The sequence below is a fragment of the Artemia franciscana genome, chromosome 12, assembly GCF_032884065.1.
Source record: "Artemia franciscana chromosome 12, ASM3288406v1, whole genome shotgun sequence".
Lineage (NCBI taxonomy): Eukaryota > Metazoa > Arthropoda > Branchiopoda > Anostraca > Artemiidae > Artemia > Artemia franciscana.
The window spans coordinates 17,952,856-17,979,344 of NC_088874.1; the positions used below are offsets into that span (position 1 = coordinate 17,952,856).

General features: G+C 34.0%; 1 protein-coding gene across 1 annotated transcript in view; it reads right to left on the reverse strand.

The window, feature by feature from the left end:
• LOC136033786 (tether containing UBX domain for GLUT4-like) overlaps positions 1-11,591 on the reverse strand; it is a 54,599-nt gene extending 43,008 nt beyond the window's left edge. The window contains exon 1 of the mRNA XM_065714688.1: positions 11,558-11,591. The gene's annotated coding sequence lies outside the window, so the exon portion shown is untranslated. The remainder of the gene's footprint in view (positions 1-11,557) is intronic.
• Positions 11,592-26,489: the final 14,898 nt, after the last annotated feature.

Genomic DNA, 26,489 nt, shown 5'->3' on the forward strand with positions numbered 1-26,489 from the left:
CATTCTGAAATAAAGCTTATGAAGAAATCACTTGGTTTTGGCTAATGATATTTTCAGTGCTGCTTAAGAGTTGCTATTTAGTTATTCCTAAAAGGTTCAATAATATAGGTCAACTACTTTCTTTGAGACATTAAAAAAAGTTCATAATTGCTGCAGAACTGCTATTTGTGTTGAAAGAGCAAATAAATGCAATATTTCAGGAGATGATTTCCAAGTGGCTTCCTGAGGTCCTTCCAACTAACGCATGCTCAGACATATTAGAATCACTCTTTAAGAAGAAAGCTTTCCTCTATACAAATAGTCAGTAAATCCTGGCCATTAAACTATTTACAAATTGAGCGCTAGGAGTTATTTGAGAATGGCTTTATTTTTGAATATGTAAGATTTAGATGTGTTATTTTCAACTGCTTTTTTTTCTAAAATATTTGAAGTAAGGTCATTCTTCTTCAGATTTGGTTGTGTGAGTAAATTAGTGTAAAGTTTCAGGAGATAATTGTTAATTGCTTCTTGTCATCGATTCAACTAATTTATGCTAAGGTCCTTTCAGATTAGGATCATTTTATTGGAGGGTAAGCTCTACTCAAATCCAATAGGTCTAACTATAGCTAAGACTACCTTCGCCTGAGTTACTACCAGAGGTACAGCTAAGGGGGGAGGGGTCTCCCTCCAAACTTCCAAGGCACCAACATGCAGTGCTGATTCCTTGGAATTTCGGCATCTTAGTTTAGCTTATGTGTCTGCATTTGTAGATAAACTGGATGATTGTATTGGCACATTCTTTATATCCGATCCAAACTCAAAACCCTAGCTTTACCCCTGGTTTATACAATTGTGATTGGTATTTTATACATGCTTATAAAATACTCAAGTCAAGCTAAGAGTACATTTGCCTGAGATGCTACTACAGTGAATGCTGATTGTGTCATATAAGAGAACCCCAACATTGTACTTTGACCCCGTACACCTTGTATACAAATACTTATAATAAATAATATATAGAATTTGAGGGAGAGTTAGGTGGATATCCCTATCCTGTATAAAATTCATAGTTCTTTACCTGAATAAGGATAAAGATCTTCCAGAGCCACTGATGGTAAATAGGGAATTAAATCAATCTTGCAGTTGCTAGCTGTTTTTACAAGGACAGGTAGTAAACCTATCATCTAGGCTTGTGGCAGCTGAAAGAAAACCCTAACCCCAATATATCTAACTGCCTACCTAAAACTAAACCTTAGTAAGTAGTAGTCTAGCCTAAATTCCTCTTTTAGCTAGAAAAATAGGATGAGAAACATAGGAACTGGTCAGCAAATCACAACTTCAACGGTTAAATCACTGCAAAAGCTATGTTATACCACCTAGAAGGTAGAGTTTTTCATAGATATGAGCAGTAATTTAAAATGTACTGTCAGTCAACAATTGAACCTAACCACAGACAAACACTTTAAGATTGAGTCTAAAGCTAGAAAATGTTGTTTTATCTTGGACACAGGATCTGAAAGTTAGAACAAAGAATGTAAGTCATATACAGAGTCGATCATAGATGGATTTAATCTAAGGCAAGCGTTACAAAGCAGCATATTTGTATTCAAATAGGCTAGGGTATAAGGATAATGGTTAATTTCCAGTGGCTGACCAGATCTAATCAAAACATTTTTTTTTGTTAAACAAAAGCAGAACCATTAGATTCTTTATTTTATGCTCTTTCCAAATGTCATTGTTGCTTTTCTGACAATGGGCCCCCGTGATGGTTGTAGATATAGCCATAAACTATATACTTCTTCAGTCTTTTTATTTTCTTTTATCTTATATCTGATACATCATATCTTCTTTGTAAATTGGTTTATTGCATTCTTGAAAAAGCAAAATCCAGTCTGCCTAAGGTATTAGGGTAAAGGCACTGACGATTTGACAGTTTTTGTAAAAAAAAAAAAAAAAAAGAAGAAAAGCTTTTTCTACTCTTGAAGGCTTAATTTTTAGATTTTTGGTTTGGAAAGAGTTTTGGTACTTGTCTACTATATAAAACACACTCAAAGTGAAGTGGAGTTTGGTGACAATAAAATATGATGCAAAGAGAATACTTTATTAGCAAAATTGTGAAGGTAATTTTGGAATTATTAAATTGGGAGGTCTGGCGTTGGCCAAACGTCTGAAAGACAAAGAAAAGTTTATTATTAACGCGATTCTTAACCTAGTTCATTTTACTTCCTTGTTAACACGATTCTTGAGGACACCGGTTAGTTTGCTTTCACTAGTGATAGGATACAGTGCCTTCCCATGGATACTCAAATTAATATTAGGGATTTGCCAAGGACCAAAGAACAGGCAATAATGTTTTTCCAAGATATGGGGTAACAAGCAGGTTTCACTCATTTGAAAGTGAACCACAAAAATATTTTTTTTTTACCAAGAAACCGGTGCCTTTACTCAAAAAGTAGAGAGAATCTGGGATTCCACAAGACGAAGGAACAAACAGCACTGAGGTACATCCTGTCATCATTTACATTCATACTTGGTAGAGTACATGTGACGGGTGGCAGTAAAGGCAAAAGACAGAGTTAATTTTAACATGATTCTTGAGGACATTTGTGCGTTCTGGGAGTATATTTCCCAGTTGTAGTTTTCACAATTTTTGTAATAGAGTATTCTATTCTCATCATGTTTTTATTTCATTAACATTAACTAAAATTCACTTCTCAAGGGTGTTTTATATAATAGACAAGTACCAGGGTTTTAGTATATAGGAAAAAAAAAGTTTAAAGTTTTATAAGAAAAAGGTGCAAAACTCCGGTTTTCTGAAATCGGAGCGTTTTCACCTATAAATTCGACAGAACAAAAAAATTACCTGTTTTCACCGTAAGTCGGAACCCAATTCGACATGTGTCCACTGGCAGATCCAGGGGGCAAGGGATCCCACCCCCATCCCCCACCCCAGACTTTTTTTTTTGGAACCCTCTTACCCTATTTTTTCTTTCTTGTTCTTTTTTTTAGAATAAATTTGTCAATTTGGTCAATTATTGGCACCTTTGTCACATTCCCCCCCCCCCAATATTTTGCTCATTTGCGACCTTGTCATCTTGGGCCTTCCCCAAGTTTCGCTTTAGATCTGCCCCTGCACGTGTCAAAATACTTATGGAATGTTTGTGGGTTAATCCTGGTGCATTCAATATGCCTATTCTTTTCACTTTATTTCTTCGTTTCTCTTCAACTTTGTTTGAAGCATAAACAAATAAAACACTATTCAGATAATGGAAGCAAAAAACTAAAAAGTGTCTCAAGCTTAGGAACAAAATTGGATGATCATATGGAGTGTAACCGTGTGACCTACTTCATGTGACTCTTCTTTTTTTACAGTGTTGCATATATGCCACAAAAATTGCATCTCCAAATGCTATCTGGATGGACCCGCTTCCTCCTCACTTTAACAGTGCAGCAATGCTGTTCACAGTGAAAATGTTGTCAACATTTGGTCATTTCAAAGTTAATTTGCCATTTTTATCCACTTTAAATATTTTAGTCTTGACTATCCTTGAAATATACATTTTCTACATAAGACTATTAGAAATTTGTTACACCAAGGAGTTTAACATGTTTCACTAGCATTTTGGGTGGGATAGAGTCTAAGAAAACAGGAGTGGTTTTCAAAAATTTTAAGAAGTTTATTGTCATTATATTTGACTTAATGGAATTTAGTTTTATATGTAAATTCTTAGCTTTATCCAAAACATGGGTAAGATTTTGATGGGGTCACTTCTATGACATACTTAAAGGATCAGCAACAGAACGTCATCTACACATTAACACCTTGGAGCAAACTTCTTACTAATTCCATTAATCAATACTAGACATAAGAGTGGCCCTAACAAGGTTCCTTGAGGAATTCCATGGTAAGTAAGGAGGGGTTCAGAGAGAATATTTTTGTATTTTACAACTTGGGACCTATTTGAAAGAAAATACAGACAAAACAGATGGTCTACTTCAAAGTTTTTCAATGATAAATGAATCAGGGTGCTGTGGTTAACCAATCAAATGCTTGAAAATACAAAAATGGTATGAGGCCAAGTGGCAGTTCCTCAGATGATGGAAAAATCTAGCTTCATAGCAGTAAAACCACAATTAAAAAAAAAATATATTTTTTTTATGTGAAATATTATATTAGAAATAATAATCATCAAAATCTGTTGTTGTTGGGAAAGTACCCACAAATTTAACAACTATGTTTTCATCAGAGGGCCTCTGAATTTTGACACCAATTGTTTTTTATCTGTTTCAGTGAAGTTTCAGCAGAGTCACCTATATTTTGACAGGACCAGTTGCTGTCTGTCAAAAATTTTGACCAATTTACTACAAGATATTCTCAAAAGAAATGAATCTCATGACAGAAGAAAATATCTACATTTCAATTTGGCTGAAGGAAAATTTTTAGTCAGTCTGGTATTCCATTAGGGTAAAGGCACTGATGATTTGACAGTGCAATTGTGGAACCACTGTCAAAATTTTCCTTTAAAACATGATAACTCTGCTTAATTGTGACTTAGAACACCATCTCTTGAAGTCGTCGTTATAATTTGACGATGCGAAACCTGGACACTATTTCCAATGCTCCCAGATAAGAAAACAATATTCAATTGAATCAGTTTCCTGTTTTTGAAACCAAATGAGCTCCCAACAACTTTTGGCTACATAATGTTCAAACAGTCATCAAATGATCATTTTTGCAAAACAAAAGTTGGGATCAGCACCAATGTGTCAAGAGACATCAGCTCTTCTCTAAAATGTAGCCAGGTTAGCCTTTTCTTGATAAAACTAGATTTAAATGACAGTGAATATTATATCGACGAAACTATGTTCCAAGTGTTGAAAATTCTTGTCTGATGTAGTGGAATACCAGGCCAACTACAAATTTTCCTTCAGCAAAGTTCAAGTGTGGATATTGGCTTCTATCATGAGATTCATTACTTTTGAGAATACCTTGTAACCTTATTGAAGTTTTTGACAACAGCAACAGGCCCTGTCAAAATATGATGAAACTTCCTGAACATGTATGATGTGACTTTGTTGAAACTTCCTGAACATGTAAAACAGATGGTGATTATCATTTCAAATAATATTTGACATGAAAAGCATAAGAATTTTTTTTTAAACTGTAGTTCTACTGATTTGATGCTAGATTTTTCCGTCATCTGAGGAGCTGCCACTTGGCCGCATACCATGTTCATATTTTTAAGCATTTAACATGGCTGATCACAACATCCTAATTCATTTATCACTGAATAACTGTGAAGTAGACCCTCTATTAGTAAATTTTGTATATGTTTTCTTTTAAATTAAATAAAAAAAAAACAAGTTTTTTTAACTGTAAGTAAGGAGCGACATTAAAACTTAAAACAAACAGAAATTACTTTGTATATGAAAGAGGCTCTTTACGCTAAAGTTTGACTCTTTCTCTCAATTCTTCTTTTTAAAACAGTAAAAAACTTTAGCGTAAAGAGCGAGGCGTTGATGAGGAAGCAGCCTCTTTCATATACAAAGTAATTTCTGTTCGTTTTAAGTTTTAATGTCGCTCCTTACTTTCAGTTAAAAAAACTTGTTTTTTTATATTTAATTTCTGAACGATTTTGAATCAATGCATATTTTGATTTTGGCTCTCTGCAGAGGAATAATCAAAACGAAATTTGCATTTTTTTTTTTTTTTTGGCTAAATGGCTTTCTCATAATTTTGAGAAAAAAAGAGCGGGGGAGGAAGCCTAGTTGCCCTCCAATTTTTTGGTTAATTAAAAAGGCAACTAGAACGTTAAATTTTTTATGAATCTTTTTATTAGTAAAAACTTTACGTAACTTATAAATTAGCTTACGTGAAGAACTTTTGTATTCTCATGTTTTTTATTACATATATAAGGGGGTTCGCCCCCTCGTCAGTACCTCGCTCTTTACACTAAAGCTTAAATTTTGTCCCAATTCATTAAGAATGACCCCTAGATCACAAAAGCCATAAAATAAATAGTTGAAATTACTAAAAATACTTTAGCGTAAAGAGCGAGGTATTAGGAGGATGTGAGCCCCTCATATGGGTAATAATTTCTGTTTGTTTTAAGTTTTAATGCTGTTCCTTACTTCCAGCTGAAAAAACTTTTTCATATGTATTTTTTAATTGTTTTTTTAAATAATGCTAGTAAATCCTGCTCTCCCTTCATGGAAATTTACTTCTCCCATGACAAATTCTCAATGGAAAGTTCCCCCAGCATATCCCCCTCTTCTCAACCCCTCCCCCAACCAAAAAATCCTCCTGAAAAGGCCTGTACACTTCCCAATAACCATTACTATATGTAAGCACTGGTCAAAGTTTGTGACTTGTTGCCCCTCCCACAGGGACTGTGGGGGAGTAAGTGGTTACCAAAGACATAGTTATAAGGTTTTTCGACTACGCTGAATAAAATGGCTATCTCAGAATTTTGATCCGTTGACTTTGGGAAAATAATTAGCTTGGGAGGGGGCCTAGGTGGCCTCCAATTTTTTTGGTCACTTTAAAAGGGCACTAGAACTTTTCATTTCCATTAGAATGAGTCCTCTTGCAAAATTCTAGGACAACTGGGTTGATACGATCACCCCTGAAAAAAAAACAAAAAAAACAAATAAACATGCATCCATGATCTGCCTTCTGGCAAAAAAATGCAAAATTCCACATTTTTGTAGATAGGAGCTTGAAACTTCTAAAATAGGGTTCTTTCATACGCTGAATCTGATGGTGTGATTTTCGTTAAGATTCTATGACTTTTAGGGGGTATTTTCCCTATTTTCTAAAATAACACAAATTTTCTCAGGCTTGTAACTTTTGATGGGTAAGACTAAACTTGATGAAACTTATATATTTAAAATCAGCATTAAAATGTGATTTTTTTTTTATGTAGCTATTGGTATCAAAATTCTATTTTTTAGAGTTTTGGTTACTATTGAGCCGGGTTGCTCCTTACTACAGTTCATTACCACAAACTGTTTGATAGATCCCAAGCTATAAAATACAAAAATATTCTCTATGAACCCCTCCCTACTTAGTGTGGAATTCCTCAAGGAACTTTGTTAGAACCAATGATCCTTGAATTATGTCACAGAAACATCAAAAGTGACCCCTCAAAATTTTCCCCATGTTTTGAACAAAGCAAAGAATTTCCAAACTTTGTTAGAACCAATGATCCTTGAATTATGTCACAGAAACATCAAAAGTGACCCCTCAAAATTTTCCCCATGTTTTGAACAAAGCAAAGAATTTCCACTAAGTTAAATATAATCACAATAAACTTCTTAAAACTCTTGAAATCTTATCACGTTTTCTTGGACCCTATCCCACCCAAAATGCTACTGAAACATATTAAACTTCTTGGTGTCACAAATTTCTAATAATATTAAGTAGAATATGCATAATTCAAAAATTCTGGACTTTCCAGACAAAGGATAGTTAAAACTAAAATTTGTAAAGTAAATTAAAATGGCAGAATAACTTTGAAATGACCAAATGTTGATGACATTTTCACTGTGAGTCCTGTGGTGGTGCAGTGGATTTGACCTTAGCTTGGTAATACAGGACCCAGAGATCAAATCATGCTGCAGGAATGCACTGCAGGGCTGACGCAGGGACCTTCGTAGTCAAGAAGCGTCGTTAATTGGATACAATACAATACAATTTCCACTGTGAACAACAAAGAAATCTTTGCTGGACTGTAAAAACTGAGAGGAATATGATTATCCAATTTTATTCCCATACATAAGACAACTTTTTCAGTTTTTTGCTTCTACTATCTGAATTGTGTTTTATGCATTAACACATTAAACAAAGTTGAAGAGAAATAAAGTAAAAAGAATATGCATATCAAATCCCTTAGGATCTGCCCACAAGCATTTCAATACATGTTGAATTGGTTTCAAAACCAGACTTGTGTCAAAAACAGATAATTTTTGTTCAGTCAAATTTGTAGGTGAAAATGCTCCAATTCTAGAAAACTAGAGCTGTGTACCCTTTACTGGTAAAACTTCAAACTCCTAATCAAAGACTTAGATTCCTAATTATTTTTTCCTACATACTGAAACCCTCTTCAAACCTAAAGTTTTCAAATTGAGCCTTCCAGCATAAAAAAAAGTGTTTTTTTTTTTTATTAAAAATGTCAAATCATCAGTGCCTTTACCTTACATCAGACAACAGTCTTTGACACTTTAAACACAGTTTTGTTAATACAATATTTGCTGCCATTTTAATTAATTTTATCAAGAAAAAGCCAATGTGGCTATATTTTAGAGAACATTAAATGTATCTTGATGTATTGGTGATGATTGCAACTTTTTTTGCAAAAAAACAACAAAAAAACAAGTAATGACAGTTTGAAAACATAGCTAAAAAATTGTTGAGAGCTCACTTTGTGTCAAAAAACAAGAGCCTGACTGAATTGAACATTCTTTTCTTATCTGGGTGTACTGGATATAGTGTTTACATTTTCCATTGTCAAAATATAACAACAACTTCAAGAGATGGTGTTCTAAGTCTCATCTCTTGAATACTGCGATACCATACTGTGATGGTATGACTAAGCACAGTTATCCTGTTTTAAAAATGGTTCCAAATTTACACTGTCAAATCATTTGTGCCTTTACCCTACAATAAAACTGGTGGATAAAATTTGTATTAAAAGTGATTTTCAAATGTGCAATGGAGAAAAATACAATAATCTGACTAATAGAAAAAATGCTGCATATTATGAAGTTAGCATTTAATTATCTTAGTGTTGACAGAAAAAGCAACCATGATATTTGGAAAGAGCATAAAATATAAAACCTAAAGGTAAAACTTTTATTTTGTTGTATTTTTCCTTTAGATGTGGTCAGCCACTACTGATTTACAAAAATCTTAACTAAAAAACAGAACAAAATTTACTGCTAGCCCTACAAGTTACTGTGATAAATCACGACTTTTTGGCAGCTAGTTACTTTAATAGACTAGACCTATTTACGGAATTGATAGCCAATTTGGTGCAAGATCATTTTTGTAATAAAACACTATAATAACAAAACTCTCATGGTAAATTTTGGGATTTCTTGTTTAGGTTAATATCCCAATACTTGCCTAATCTTGGACAGATTGGAAATGATGTACACAATTTTGCACAGTTTATGTTGGCTGATAGTTAAGATTGGTTGACTACCATTTAGAACAACTTTTTCTTTAACATTCAAACTTAAACAAAAGTTACTCTGGTTAACATAATTTAGCTAGGATGGAATTGAATAAATCACTTGATGAATTCATTTATGGTCTATCACAATTCAATAGATTTCTGTGGCAAATTTCATTCTGAGCCCTTAATGGGGCCACAAAACAAAAAAAATCTGTTGTAACCAAAGTTTACAAAAATGTTTCAAAAAACACTGTCTTGTGAGAAAAAATTGCCCTTTTATACCTGATTCACAAACAGTAATCACATAAGACAAGAATAAAGGATACTGCATGTATTGTATTACTTATATAATATTCTTTGCAGTGGCAGCAGAGTTTGCACTGTGACATTTTGCATTGAAAAAAAATGAAAGCAGTACACCTGTAAAAATTCTTCTACTCTGCAGTAAAACAAAAGTTGGAATCTTTATTTTAGCAGTAAAACCCACATGTGGAAACCCTAGCCATACATTCCATGGCTTTTTCTGTAATGCCCCTCAAAAAGTCATGTAATCACTTATGTGAATGTAATTTATAGCATATTTGGCCCTGTTAGGCAAGGGACCAAATAGACTCAGGGCCAGATGCACCACTTACCACCCCCAAAGGCCAGCACTGATTTTTATAAAAAGGTTGAAACCCTCAAAAATGATGTCACAGTAAATCTAACATCATTTTTGAGGGGCTTCAGGCTCTTTAAAAAAAGAATTCTACAAATTTGGCTTGATAACAACATTTTAGTATTAAGAGTAAGGAAAAAGATAAGTACCATTCATGAACCCACTACAAATCGCAACTTTTGATTACTAGCCAGATATCTGAGCAACACATTTTCAACCTTGTGCTCAATATGATCTGTTTTGAGCTTTATAGCCCATTAAGGACACAAAATGAAATTTGCCTAGAAGTAACTATTGAATTGTGAAAGAGCATAAAAAAGGCATCAAGTGATGTATTTGCTTTTATCCTAGCTAAATTGTCTTGTAAACTACAAATTTAACAACATTTAGTGGCTAACCTCTTCTGAATAGAAAATGCCTAACAATTAAAATTAATATCATTAGGTTCCTTATTCATGGTTGTTCTTCTGAAAATGAACTAATAGTCCAATATAAGCTAGCTATGCATAGCATAGACTACATCATAAGTTCATTGTTTGAAACAAATTTTTTGTAGTTTCAACTTGATGTAAGCTACCCCAGTTTTATCTGAAATTGCTAATGTATTTATCAAAACAATGCTTGAAATGAATTTAAAACATAGACAGCAATGGGAGGAAACAAATATAATCTAATGAATGGAAACATACTGTGGTGTAAATATATGAGCAGTCCACTATATAAGTAGACCTGTTAAGAAAATAATTCTTACTTCATAAAGTTTTTATAAAAAAAAATCCTAGTTAACACATTTTTCAGCAGGGGAGCCTTTATCTTCACTTCTTTCATCAATGTGCAATTTTTTTTTCAATTGTGAGAAATAATCATAGATTTGACTCCATTTGTATGTTTCCAGATAGTCTATATATGAAAGTTTTACACTATCACTGCCATCTACCAAAAAGATATTAATAGAAAAATATTGGTAAATTAGGTTAGGCTAGATTAGCCAGATAGGCTAGCTCTTAGACCTTTGTTTAATAAAAAATGTTCAAGACTTGGGAAATAAATATATATATTGAAAAATTTGATTTGAAAACAAGAGTAGGATACAGTGAAAGAAATGAAGATAAAGGTTCCTGTGCTGTAAAATATGTTAACTAGAGTTATTTTGTACATTATGAAGTATGAATTGTTTTCTTAACATGTCTCCTATCTAGCGGACTGATCATACATTTATACCCATGCTGCATTTTCCTAAGTAAGAATTTTGTTGCTTTACTATTTGCTTTTAGTTTTGGTAGGCTAATTTAAAAAGGCTTTCCCCCAAAACAAGTTTTCTAAAGAAAGGTAAAGAGCTACATTAAGCTAAAAAGGAGTAAAAAATAAGTTAAATAATTTTCTAAGTGTAAAAGTACAGAAAAACAACCATATAAACAAATGAAATCCAAAACAAACAGAAATCACAGTAAATATCCAAAACAAACTCAAAATGATCAGAAACTATGATTAGTGGGACTGATGCCCCTTTATTTTCTGAGGACCATAATATATTTTTCACTTAACTGAATTTACTCCCATTTGTGGGAGCATCAGGGAGGGGGGAGTCTTCTGCCAGAAAAACAACCATAATGTTAGGATATATCGTGAAATAGGGCCTAACGATATAAAACTTATTTCTTTAGTATTTCTACTTCAGAAAAGTCAACTGGGCCTACTAAATATTTACCTAAAGCTAAAAGTTTTCAATATTGGTACACACGTTTAGTATATTTGAATTTCCTGCTTTCTTCCGGTGTTGTCGACTATTTGAAGAAAATGTACCGTAAAACACTCTAAAATTGCACCACAGATTAAAACGTTGTACCATGTCTATTTTTTTACGCGTAGTGCAACATGCAAATTTTTTGCGCTAAGCGCAACGCACGGACGATCGTAGAAGTACATAGCAATAAAGAGAACAACGTATCAGATATCTTCTTTAAAAGATAGTTGGAGATCTCCTTTCCCCTCCGGAGACCATTTTGGCGTCACTCTTGCAAAATGAAGAATTTCTATTCAATAACAAACAATCAACAACCTTAGTTTATCTTCAGAACTGAACTAACATTTCCAAATATAGGCTCAAATTTTAGTATAAAATATAAAATACAACCAATTAAGTACATTTGAGGAACTTCAACTTATTCCAGATAAAAAAAAAACAACAAAAATGAGAAAAAAGGACTGCGCGTAAAATGCCGAGAGACCAACGGGTGGACACAAACTGCAATCAAAAATTTATATGGTAATTAAGGTCATAATCCGAATCAGAAACTGTAGCTCCACTTGCAGCAGCAAATTTCTTATATCCTCTTCCAGTACTTCTGGGATTGTCCTACTGAGTAGTAGGACAATGCACAAGTTCCCGCGGTTGAGAGACATTGCTGTCTTTGGGTCTACGCATTTCAGGTTTTAGTAGATGAGTGCTTCGAACTGAAAAACCTTTTCCTTATTTCTTTGCTCAGTTCTATCAAGTATTTTCTGCATGTTGTCTTTTAAGCAGTTGCAGCTGATAACGAGATCTGTTCGTTGACAAACAGGACCTCTACGCGACTGCCACGATCTACTTCTTTCATATTTTGGAAATGCTATTCGTCCCTGAGCTGTATCAGAGATGCTTCTGTTTTCTCCTTGTGCGATGGCTTCAAAAAATGACCTAGAATTGCTTTGTACATCTCAATAGCCCGATTGTAGAGAATGTGAATTTGTGTCTCCTCCGACTGGAATCGTCTATTCAGGTCTGTAAAAAACGATAGCATTTATGCTAGGAAAGCAAAACAGGGTTTGAAGATTGGTGACAGCAATTTCTCCTGAATTGCTGTGGCTTTGGCTGCCTTCTTCCCTTTTTTAAAGCTTTCACGCCAAAAGAAAAGTATTAAGTATTCCCACTGCTCGAGATAGCATGGAACTGCTGGGAGTCGAGAAAGTCACCTAGTTGTGAAATGCCGTATAATTCTATGCTCGTCAAGCTCCATGATTTTTTGCATTTTGATGAGCTCTCCAGCACTTTCAAGGCTTCTACTAATGAAATTATAAATATCCTAACAGAATTCTTCGATGTCTTTTGGTAGCTTCTGACTTGCTGCACTAGCACACAAATGGATTGAATGACATGTGGATAAATACGTTCGGTAAATTGAGTGAAAGCTTTACTTGCAAACCACCTTGTCCACCTATCATGACAGATGCATTGTCTGATGCAAAACCGATCAGATTCTATTTTGAGACTGCCATATCTTTAAATAGAAGGTTTGTTAACGCTGTATGTAAATCCCCAGCTGTGAACTGCTGCACTTCAATCAGCTTCAAGAATAAGTCTTTCACCACTTTCTTCTATCCACCATTTTGATCTTCCTTCACTTCATCGACTTGAGGAACTTCAGCCACTAAGCTTTTTGAATTACTCACATCAGTTCTCACGTCAATTATTATAGAAAAGCAGTTTTTTTTTCATGAGGCGGCACAAGTTTTCAAATGCAACTTCTCCAATAATCGAACCAACCACGTGTGTGGTTTTTGTGCAACCACACTGAACTTTCTTTGCAATTTTAGAGTCAGAAAAGCCCTCTTCAAGGTTTAAGGAAGGTTCTTCATGACGTTGATTGGCAAGCTATGGCGCGCCACAAATCCACTTAAAATCAATTCCACCTGTCTGATTTTCTGGCTACTTAAAAGTATGTCTGCGTTTGCTTCCAGAACATCCGTATTAAACTGGTATGGTCACAATTTTTTTTTTTTGGGGGGGGGGGTAAATTTTATTGCTCAATATATAGGGGGCAAAAGGTCTAGGCGTTTAAATGCGGTGGGGGTCAATACTGGCTCAATTATCAATCCGTTTTGGAAAATTAATATGCTCCTGATAAGTTCCGTTTCATAAGTTCCTACCCCCATCCTTGAATGGGAAACCTTGCCTTTTTGTCCTCATAGTGATGCTGAAGTAGACTTTTCATCAGAATGTTTAACTAGAAGGGGGATTACCAGCACGGTTTCAGGGTAAAATTGAGGAGTTGCATCCCCTCGAAAACATCGTCGCATAGTAAACGACACAGCTTTTTACTGAATTTGGTAGTTTCCCTGTTAGTACAGCACCTAAGTTTTGATGGAATATGGCTGATGTTTAAGTGACAGGGTACCATATTACTATTCATCCTTTTTGAGCGGGGAGACGGTGCTCTAGATCCTTAGATCTTAGATAAGGTTCTCGATCCATAGACTAGAATTTTTTCAGGATTCAAGATAAACTATTTATCAAGCTGGCATCCAAATCTTTTCACTTTCAATGTATCCTTACCTCTAGGACTCTAGGAATAGTAGATTTAACTGTGTAAATTTAATTGTATCTTTATAAAACCGTAAAATTTGATATTTCAGAAAGATAAATATTGGGCCTTTTAACTCAGTACCGCTTGACAGTTAAAATCATTTTTAAGCTTAATTTTACGAGAGGATAAGCTGGGTATAAATGCTGGAGCTCTTTTGACGTGCAGAGATGGTTTAGGGTCCCCCTCTGTCATAAGTTCCTAATTTTATGTTTGAAACGGAAATCCTGCCCGGCTAGCCACATAGTGGTGCTGAGGAAAACTTTTAATGAGCTTGCTAAATTAGAAAGGTGATTAGATTCATGGCTTTGGGGTGGGCTTGAGGATTTGCATCCCTTGAGAAAATAATAGCCTAGTGAATAAAACAACATTAGATTGGATTTGAATAATGGTTCATTTTTCTGGGTTTATGTTATATTGGTAGGCTTTTTTGGGCTGAAAAACCTCTTCCTACCTTTATTATTTATTTGAGTTGTCCCTCCATTGCAGTGTAATATCTTTGGGCATAAATATAACGAGTTGGAGCTAATATGATCGGGATTATTTGTGTAAAATGTCGACTTTTGTTGATAGAAACGCAGCGCTAAGTGCTATACAAAAGAAAAAAACATGTAATGATTTTAGCCACTGGATTTTCTCACAAGAAATAGCCGAAAATTGTGACTAAACGATTAAAAATTACATAACGATAATAATGTAGTGATTATTGATTTTTCAGTAGCCATTTTGACAATTGTATACTTAAATGTGCTGTTATATTTTCTTCCTATTGGAACAGATACTCGAACAAACCAAAATCCTAAAGTTATTTTTACCCCGTCATCTGGTTCATAGATAATCTTAACGAAAATCACACCATCAGATTCAGCCTATTAGAGAATCCTACTGTACAAGTTTCAAGTTCCTATCTACAAAAATGTGGAATTTTGTTTTTTTTTTCCAGAAGATAAATCACGGACGCGTGTTTATTTGTTTTTTTTTCTTTTCTTCGGGGGTGATCTTATCAACCCCGTGGTCCTAGAATGTTGCGAGAGGGCTCATTCAAACGAAAATGAGAAGTTCTAGTGCTCTTTTAAGTGACCAAAAAATTAGAGGGCACCTAGGCCCCCGCCCACGCTCATTTTTTTCCCAAAGTCGTCGGATCAAAATTCTGAGACAGCCATTTTGTTCAACATAGTCGAAAAACCTTATAACTATGTCTTTGGGGACGACTTACTCCCCCATAGTCCCCGTGGGAGGGGATGCAAGTTCCAAATTTTGACCAGTGTTTGCATATAGTAATGGTTATTGGAAAGTGTACAGACGTTTTCAGGGGGATTTTTTGGTTTGGAAGGGGGTTGAGAAGAGGGGGTTATGTGGGGGAAACATCCCATGGATAAATTTGTCATGGGGGAAATGCTGCGCCCCATTAGGGGGCGCAGTATTTTCTAGCATTATTGAAAAAAAACAAAGAAAAAATAAATAAGAAAAAAGATTTCAACTGGAAGTAAGGAGTAGCATTAAAACTAAAAATCAGCAGAAATATTACGCATATAAGGGGTTCACCTCCTCCTAATACCTCATTCTTTACACTACAGTATTTTTAATAATTCCAACTATTTATTCTACAGCCTTTGTGATTCAAGGGACAAAATTTAAGCTTTAGTGTAAAGAGCAAGGTATTGACGAGTGGGCGAACCCTCTCATATACGTAATGGAAACATACGAATATAGAAGATTGTTACGTAAGCTAATTCGTATGTTACGTATATCTTTTACTAACAAAAACGTTCATAAAAAACTAAAAGTTCTAGTTGCCTTTTTATATACCCAAAAATTGGAGGGCAATTGGGCCTCCTCCCCCACCTTTTTTCTCAAAATCATACGATCAAAATTATGGGAAAGCCATTTAGCCAAATAAACAAATATGCAAATTTCGCTTTAATTATTCATCTGCGGAGAGCCGAAATCAAAACATGGAATAACTAAAATACGTTCAGAAATTAAATGAAAAAAAAACAACAAAAAACAAATTTTGTTTAACTGAAAGTAAGGAGCGACATCAAAACTTAAAACGAACAGAAATTACCCCGTATATGAAAGGGAGTGTTCCCTCTTCAATGCCTTGCTCTTTACACTAAAGTTTTTACTTTAAAAAAAAGTAGAGTTGAGAGAAAGAGTCAAACTTTAGCGCAAAGAGCAAGGCGTTGAAGAGAGAACAGCCCCTTTCATATACGGGGTAATTTCTGTTCGTTTTAAGTTTTAATGTCGCTCCTTACTTTCATTTTTAAAAATTGTTTTTCATTTATTTAATCACCATTTACTTTAACAATTCATTGTTTCGAAATAAACTACAGGCAAAAGGGTGCAAATAACAAAATATTACAATTGCAATAAATGTTATTTTGACCAACCATTTATCTTAATCTTGATAGTCTTTGTGCTCCATATATATAGGCCTACTCAATGTCTATGCTTTACAAATATTACAGTTAATTTTTACAGAGTTTTTACAAAAGATTCTTTTTGACAAGAGGGCAACATAACAGGACAGGAATATATTTATTTTTATACTTTCAAATTTGTAATATACTGCATAGTTGGATGCCAGCCAATCATACTAATTTCTCTATTTTGTCATTCTAATTAATCATAGCAAGACTAGCAGGGATTGAGGTGAGAATAGTTTATCTAAGGGTTAAAAAAGAAGTGATACGAAAGGAAACCCAAGAAAGCTACAAACGTGACACTTATTTACGTACAATCTTGGAAAGGAATAACATTCCTAGCTAATGTCCTGCTTGGAAAGGAATAACATTTTGAAGGAATTACCACTTACATATTTCTGTAAATTTTGTTTTTTCTGTAATTTATTCTAAACTGTAAATATTTTATATTGGTAAAGTTTGTAGTTACATACATTTTTTATTTACAATTTTATTAAATGTCTAACTTTCTGTTTTTGATCTTTCATCTATTATTGCTGTTATATATTCTTTTGTGGAGTAAAAAATGGATGAAAGATCTAAGTCTTCCTGTTTTGTACTTCAACACTTGTACTTCAAATTTGAAAAATTGGAGTCAGAGTAAATACTTAAAGATGTTTTTCTGTTTGTAGGTTTTGCCTCCGTATAAAAAGATTTCCTATGAGGAAAGAACATCCTTTTAGCGGCAGAAGCACAACTAATAATTTATTTTATGCGTACTGTTTTTTTGTATACCTTTTCCCTGATTCTTTCAAATTCGACAGTAGTTTTCTATTGTCTAAAGCTTAGTAATACGAAGTTTGATAGTAAGCGATATTTTAATTTAAATGAATCCTAATTCTACTTCATATTGAAACAAATCAAAATTAATTTCTATAGAAATAAATAACCTAGCTGTCTCCATTATACGACCTGAAAGGATAAGCGACAATTAATTAAACAAACCTATAATGGTGATAACCAAGGATAAGAAGCATATAGAGCTATTGGGTTCATAGACACATATTTACGTGCGCAGTTAGTGGGAGGATATTATTAGGGGTAGGGTCTAATGCTTGGGGAAGGACAGGGATGGTTATGCATAACCTTTACATTGGGACACTGTTTTCTCGAATCTCAGTACATCTATGCATAGCTAGCAGCGCGTCCAGAAGATCCAGAATCAAACATGTCCTTTTTTTCCCACAAAAAACCTTATATTGTAATATTTTACCCTATAAATATTTTTTTATAAAATCGCTATTTTAAACCCAACCACTAGCAGTAATAAAAATGATGAAGAGGAACAACCCCAAAACAGCCCCTTTTTTCAAAAAAAGGAACCAAAAGTAAGAAGGGTATTCGTTTGTCCAAATTAGGGGATAGAGAAACAAACCAATTGTGACGAGCATGGTACTAGACAAGATGACAAAGAAAAAGTAGTAGCAAAATTAGAGGAAGCAGAAGACTTCTCCTAATTTCATACACTGGAGTCACCCGCGGTCTGAATACAGAAATTGTTAGCCAAAGAGAAGCCAAAAACGAGAAAACGGCTAAAAACCAGCGAAACAGAGAGCTCTTCTACATAAACACAGTGACTCATAACTCGAGAAAAATGACCTTAAGAGAAAAGCTATGGAGTTTATATCCCCGAACTCTACTAGTAGTGCCAAGTTTGGCCACTCAAGTCGCTAAATCGTTGATGTAGAAGTCTAAAGTCCAGAAAAACCAAGATTATAGAGATTTGATAAAGTTACCAAGTGGAGATAAAATACAGAATCGAACCCATGAAAGACTTGTCAACACTGCAGGCAAGAAACGAAAATTGGGAATTGAGAGAGAGAGAGAGAGAGAGAGAGAGAGAGAGAGAGAGAGAGAAAGAGAGAGAGAGAGAGAGAGAGAGAGAGATATATATATATATATATATATATATATATATATATATATATATATATATATATATATATATATATATATAACACCCCCCCTACCAAACATTAAACGTAATGTGAAAATGGATATAGGCTATATTTCAGAGTAGAAAAAAAATTACCAAGAAACGATGAGGAAGAAGGCATAGATATGATTGGAACTGATTCGTCAGAGGAACAAATAAATCTTCAATGGAAAAAAAAATTGAAAAAAATTCAAGGAAGGTAGTATGCTGAAATAAGGTTATTGGAAGCTAGTAAATCTAGCGTGAGCACAATCACTGCTGGTCTCTCGATGTCAAGTTGATGTTCTACCTCTATTAATCTTTGACCTTGTTGGGTAGCACCTTAAGTCAAAATATAAAAAAAACATTTTGGACTGGAATTCAAAAGAAATACAGTATTGAGAACACATACACGTACAAGACAAAATGCATACAAAAAAGAGAAACACACGGAAATACACCACAGTCGGTAACCCTGAAGATCAGACAGAGCGTTTCAGGCTACACTTGCCCATGAAGCAATCCTCGATACATCGAGTTTGTATGAAAAAAAAAATGAGCCACTAAATAAGAATGCCATAAGAAGCATGTTCAAATTGTTTAAAAATTATTTTCCTTAAAATAAGGTGTGAAGAGTTGAGGGCAACTCTTATTAAGGAAGGAAGTTCTACGGTAAGCTTAACCAATTAAGTCAGGAATTGATTTAATTTGAATTGAAATGCTTATGACGCTAAATGAAATTATGAGGTTTGAAAATACCACTTTACTATGATAAGAGTTCGAAAATTAACCAAAGAATACAGCAGGTATTAGAAAACCAGAATATATGCTGGCATCCAAAATTTGAGACATAACCACATCTTGGCTTATGCACAGGTGTCTCCCAGGAAGGCACCGTTGACCTGTTAATCTCGGGTGACCTCAGATCCTTTTTACTTAGGATTGCTTTTCGATCGTAAGTGTCCTTAACTATCATTATGTTCTATATATTTCCGTCGGGCAAATACTCCCTGTGCCTTATACATAGCCAGACCATTGTACTGTTGTTTGTTGCGTTGAATAAAACTGACCATATTTATACCAAGCCTGTGTTTCAAATTATTTATGCTTCTCATCTATGCCCAGTTGGTCCATCTATGCCTAATTAGTCACGCCAAATCTAAGTGGAACGCTACCCCAGTATTACTCACCTTTAGACCTTACCTTATACCCCCTTTATGAGTCAGTCTAAAACCACTTTACCACAAGATTGGAGATGGCTCTTGTGCTCGTGTGGCATGGTTCTTCGGAAGTGAGATTTAAGTTGCGTTCGAATCACATTCCAAGTTGACTGAAACCAGCATTCTGACGTTTTATTTGTGATTCCGAGTTAACTTTTAGCGTTCGATTTGTAAAAGTTGACTGAAAGTTAATGAAAAGTTGACTTTTAACAACTTTTACATTTTGTACGTTCGTCTCAAGTTAACTCGGAAAGAGGGCAAAAGTTTCAATTATAGGTAATCATGGAGTATGTGTTCAGATGGATCCAGGATGAAGGCACCACTTTTGTGTACCAGTATGGTGAGTTATTGAGCCAGATTTTTGTTGTTGGGTAGGTTGCACTAAAATAGACTTAAAAACTATGTTATTACCCTAGTTAAAACTGGCTTTTTTCTTGTGTGGGTGGGTGGGTTTTTTTCTTTTACTGGGTGGGGGGATAGGTAGATAATAAAATGGTTAAGAAAAGACTTATAAAGTTATTGCAATATTAGTTAAAGTTACTGCAAAGCTACTTGAGCAATTATTTCAGAGCTGGGTATCCTAATACAATTTGTGTGGCCAGAAGTTTAATTGTTAGATTGCAAATTGTGATTTTCATTTGTCTTCTTTTAGTCATTCCATTCAAGATGCCTTGGATATTTTTTTTTTTATTGTGATGGATTGTCTTAATGCTCTGAAAATGTAAAATATTTCAATTGCATAGGATAGGTATTTTCCAGTAGGCTAATCAATTTAAAGTCCTAAATTAGCAAGGGAAGCGTTTCGTTCACTAAAAAATCACTTATATACAGTGATTTTTTAAAATCACTGTATAATTGGAGTTCTTTGAACTCCAATTATACAGCCCTGTTTTTGGCCCCCTTTAGCCTGTATCCAGTTCCTGATTGCCATCTAGTCCAAATTGCATTTTTTCCTTTACTCATTTCTTGTCAAATATTGCTAAGGGGTCATACTTAAGCACTAGAGAAGTATGCAGCTCTGCTTTACTTTAGCACCAACCCTCCTAATATGGAAATCTAAGGCTGAAATTGCATATTTCCTATTGATTCTGCCAATGTATACCTCAACCATAGTACCTGATAATTGAAGCAACTGTGGCAAAACAAGAACTGGAAAAATAAGTAGGCTAAAAGGTGGCAAAATACATTTAAAATATATAATTTGGGCTATATATTAGCAAATTAGGCAGGTCGGGAGTAAATTTTTTGTTTTTTTCATATTTTGACTTAAAAATGAAGTGAATATACTACTTGATGCCTTTTAGTATGTTCTTTACAGATATAATTGATATAATTGCTTATGTATATATATATAATATAATAATATAAGATATATAATTGATATAATATACAAATATAATTGCTTATGGGTGTGTTCCAGCTGATGGTTTTTCAGTAACTGCAGTTACTGCATGGTAACTGCCCATTTTTAACTGCAGTAGAGCCAGTGGGAACGGCACAGTAACCTGACTAGCAGTAGCATCATTTTCAAATTAAATACACATGTTCAAATTTAAGGGATAGTTTAATGCTGATTAGTATAATTTTTTTTAATTGCTGCTGTTTCAGAGCATTTAGAGAGGTTCTAAGCCAACCATGGGCATTTGGCTGTCACAAATGATTTTGCTCAAATGAGTTGGTGAAAAATAAATAGAAAATATAAATTTTCTCTTTTTTTTATTATTTCAAGACTAGAATATCACAAAGCTGAGCATTCACATAGCTTGATTGTATTTTAAGCAAATACAATCCCTGATGGAGTTTTGTTGATACCTGTCTTAAATTGATTTGTCTAAATAAAATGGGCCTATAGCATTTATAGGACAGTAGTGGGGCAACTATAGCAATTTTTTTTCAATTTTCTATTTTTTTTTCAAATAATTATTGTTCTCTAGTCAAATTTGTGTTCCTTGCTAAGTGGTTGGCGCTTTGGGTTGGAACGCTTTGTCCAAGGTGTATAGGTTTAATTCCTGGCATTGCCAGTTTATTTGGTTTTGGATAGGGGTTGGTGATATGACTAACCTCAGCTAGAATTGGCCAAACTTTAAATGAGTACAGATGGAAATCTAGGGACAGTAAGGAGGAAGGGCATGCAAGAGCATAGGCTGGCTGGTCCTTAGCTTCCTATTGCACTACCTGGCTAAAGGACCACCAGGTCCTTTACTGGCCTACTGACTTAGCCATAGAAACTTTCTTTCAAACCCATTAAATATAAGTAGAAATGAAGAATACCAGTGTGATGGTCCTTCCATTTCCCTGAAATGTGGATGTATGGACAATTTTGTGGGTCATGAGAGATAGCTTGTGAATGTAATGGGGGTGAATGTTCTGCAAGATTTAAAAATTTATGACAGTTGCTCAGGTTGGCAACTGAACACAGAAGTATAATTTTGTTATTTGTTTTTCTTTGTGACTATTATGCTTATTTAATGTCAAGTATTATAAAGTTAATCTCCTTTATTTTGTTTTTAATTGCCATGGCCCTAGGGCTTAAATACAATAAAACCTACTTATATCCATTGATTTTCTTTAAATAGATAGGAGTTCTGTGTGTCCTAGCTTTAGTAAATTTAAATGTAATTGTGAGACCAGGGATTACAAAGTAGGTGAAAACTTGCAAATGGACCTCTGGTATCAATAAAAATTTGTAAGAAATGGATATCAATTTAAAGATTAAAAAAAAAAACTGTTAGAAAACAAAGAAGACTAATGAATAAACAAAAGTATCCCTTTACAACCATTTAATGAATTGTCACAAATATTGGTCACCCTTAAGATTGAAATGAACAAAGCTTCAATTATGAATCCATTTTCCTTTAAACAGACTGAAGGGGCAAACCTCCAAGCTTCAACAAATTCAATCTCACTTTTGGGCAATCTCACCTTTCCTTTTCAAAGGAAACTTTCTTTGGATGTTTCCTATCCAAATAATAACAACAGGGACAGCATCAGGTACAAGTGACCTTCTAATTAGCCTACATACCAAAGGGAAAAGCATGCATCTCTATACTATAATTTACCTCCAACCTGCCTAATGTGCAAATATATAGCCAAAATTATGTAGTTCCAATGTATTCTGTCACCTGTTACCTTTCCTGCCATTCTTGCTTTGTTGCAATTGCTTCAATTAACAGGGAGTTAAAGGTTGAGGGATAGATTGGCAGAATCAACAGGTAACATGTAACTTCAGCTATATATTTCTATATTAGGAGGGTTGGGGGTAAAGTAGAGCAGGACTGCATGTAAAATTATGTAAGCTATAATTATTGTGCAATTATAAAAATCGGTTTTCTTAACATATTTTTCTCTAGGCCTACAGGTCCTTTCTTTGGTTTATGCCACATCAAACATTGTATTCCCAGAGAAAAATAAGTAGCAACAAGCTATATATATACAAGCACATATTATTTATCAATGAGGACTCTAGTGCTTATCTGTGACCCCTCAGTAATATTGACAAGAAATGAGCAACAGACAAAATGAAATTTAAATGGCTATCAGAAACTGGATACAGGCTTAAGGGGGGTAAAAAAAAAACAGGGCTGTATAATTGAAGTTCAAAAATAGGTGGTGAGTTTTTAGTGGAATAAATACTTCCCTAGCAAATTTCAACTATAGGTCATGAAAGGAGATTAATGTGAAGCTTGATCATTTTTAAACAATAATATGCACATAAAGAAAGAGAGTATAGCCTAGAGGGTTGTATACTCAACCATGCAGCTTGCCAAGACAATTTTAAGCTCCCATTATAAACTATGCACTCATAGCAGCAAATAGCAGCTACATCAGGCTAGAGGACCAATTACTACAACTTATCTTGAGGTTTTTGTGCAAGTCAACATGGGATTTGTGTTTTATTTTGGTGAGAATAGAAAAAGCATAAAAGGCGTTTCTGACTTAAATTCCATACTTTACTCATTGTCAGACCTTTTGCCACTGTTGAAGAAGCAGTAAGCAAATTCAAGTGTTTTGGCTCCCTAGGTAGGCTAGTTTGCTTTATACAGGCATTTTAGCTAATATCTTACCTCATAATGGCAATTTTAAAAAGCATTTTTTTTTGCTCCTGTATAATTAGAGCATATCTAAAATTTGAAGGATGTTTTTTACCAGACAGATAAAAGGTAAAATTCTAGTTGAGTTACTTCTTGCTATCTCAGAAAGAAGTTAGGTTAGGAAAATGAAACTTTCAGGGATGGGTCTATAGGCCAAAGTATATCCTGGGAAGGTATTTTAAAGTACCCACCTCCACTTCTTCTCCCTCTAGAGAGCCCTAAAATTTGACTCCATGACAGGTCTGTACCTATTGAAATTTTGACAAAACAACATTTTACCTTAATTTTCAGGTACCATTTGCTTTTTCTCTGCCTTTAGTTCTGAAAATTCAATTCCTTTTATTTGAGTAGAATTCTGAGCCATATCAACATTTTTTTTTTCAAAATTTAGGAAATGTTTTTTCATATCTTTAAAACCTATAAATTGGGATTGAGCAAAGTTGTTAAGCTGAGAACAACTTTGTTGTACTTCATTTCAGCAGAAGATTTATTTTGTAAGGTTTCACTTTTATAACACAGATAGCCTATTTTTGAAGGTCATCAAGGGTCAGGGCCCTCTAGAGCAAGAATGAGTAGAGATATGTACTTTGAAATTCCTTCCCAGGACATACTTTAGCCTGTAGACCCATTCCTTAAAGTTTCATTTTCCTAACCTATCCCCTTTCAGTGATATTTCAGAGAAAATTTCAGTGATATTTATATCACTCACATATTTCTCATATTTTATATCACTTTATATTTCAGTGATATTTTTCAGAGAAAAATAATTCAAATTTTTTCTCAAAAGAAGCTTGATTTTTAAAAATAAATGTATGTTTAACAGAAAGCAACTGACATCATATGAAATCCAATAAAAAAAAATTCATGGAGAATAAATAATATCTGCCAAATATTTAACCTATAGTGAGGTAGCATAAAAGATTATTTCTAAATTTAGAAAACCCAGTGTTATGGCAACAACAGTATGGCAAATCAACAGGAATTGTCTTTTCACAACTAAAGCCAGAGAAAAAGAAACTGATAACCCAAAATTTCAGGACCATTTAGAGGGAAAAGAAATGGAGGTAGGTACTTCAAAATACTTTCCTGGGACATACTTCAGCCTGCAGACACATCCCTGAAAGTTTCATTTTCCTAACCTAACCTCTTTCAAAGATAGTCAAAAGTAGCCAAAGTAAAATTTTGCCCCTACTTTATGTTAAAAGTCCAGTTAAACAACAATCTCAATGAATACAGACTATATAACTAGGGAAAAGGGTAAAATTGGTGCAAACAGTATTACTGGCTTCCATATAAAGTGAATATACCACTTGATGCCTGTTTTAATGCTGTTTACATATATAATAATTGCTTTTACTGCAAATTCAGATTTAAACATTTTTTGGCCTCTTAAAAATGACCTAAATATGGGGTATAAAAAATCTGTAATAGATTAGAAACAAATTTGGGCTATATATTTGCACATCAGGGGGGGGGGTAAAGCATAGCATATATTAAATAAGTAAACTAATCTTTGCTGTATTTTTTTATGTGTTTGTGCACATTGAATTTTAATGAGAAGAGAAATCACCAGTGCAACAGCACAAACATAAAAAAAATACACCAATGGTTAGTTTACATATTTAATATATGCTATGCTTTACCCCCACCCCCTGATGTACAAATATATAGCCCAAATTTGTTTCTAAGCTATTACAGATTTGTAATAACCCCACATATAGGTCATTTTTAAGAGGTCAAAAAGTGCTTAAATCTGAATTTGTGGTAGAAGCAATTATTATATTTGTAAAGAGGATAAAAAAGGGCATGGAGTGGTATATTCACTTTATTTGAAAGCCAGTAATACTGTTTGCACCAATTTTACTGGGAAAAGAAGCCAATAATTTTTAGTTTTTAACTAACCTATAGGCTAATATAAAGTTACAAACCAACCTATAATTTTTAGTTTTTTCAACTAAAAATTATAGGTTGGTTTAGAAACTAGGCCTGTTAGATTTGGTAATATTAGAATAACTCACCAATGTGACAGCTGCCTTCCTGAGAATCAACGTTTTTAACAACATAAAAATTTTCTTCTCATTCCTTATTAAGCTTAGCCTATGCAAGATAGGCCTAGAACACCAAAAAACCCTTTAAATCCTAAGGAATATGCATAAGATTACTTACAGGTCACTGAAAAGCTAAGATTATTTCCACTAGGCCTATTAACAATTTCTTTGTCTTTTCTTTAGACTAAACGATTTCATATTTCTAAATTTTTTGCCATTGAAGCGTTCGATTCGCAATTCTGTGTTGACTTTCTAGGTCAACTTTTTACTAAATAAAACGGCAACAGAGAAAAAAGTCAACTTTTAAGTTGACTTTTTCGAGTCGATTCGAACGCAACTTTAATTTCAAATGAGAGATTTAAACTCTATAGAGTAGTGTTGATGTTGTTGGGGATTAAGTATTATTAATTAAGAAAATTAATCAAAGGAAAAAAAATTACATGATAAAGGAAAAAACTATATCTCTTTGCATCAAAGTTCTTTGGTTACATCAAAGTAAATAATTAAATAAATCTAAAAAAAATGAATTTAATGGCACCAACGAGTTTTCCATCCTCTTTGGGTCAAGGTGCCTTAAGACCAGTGACAGCAACA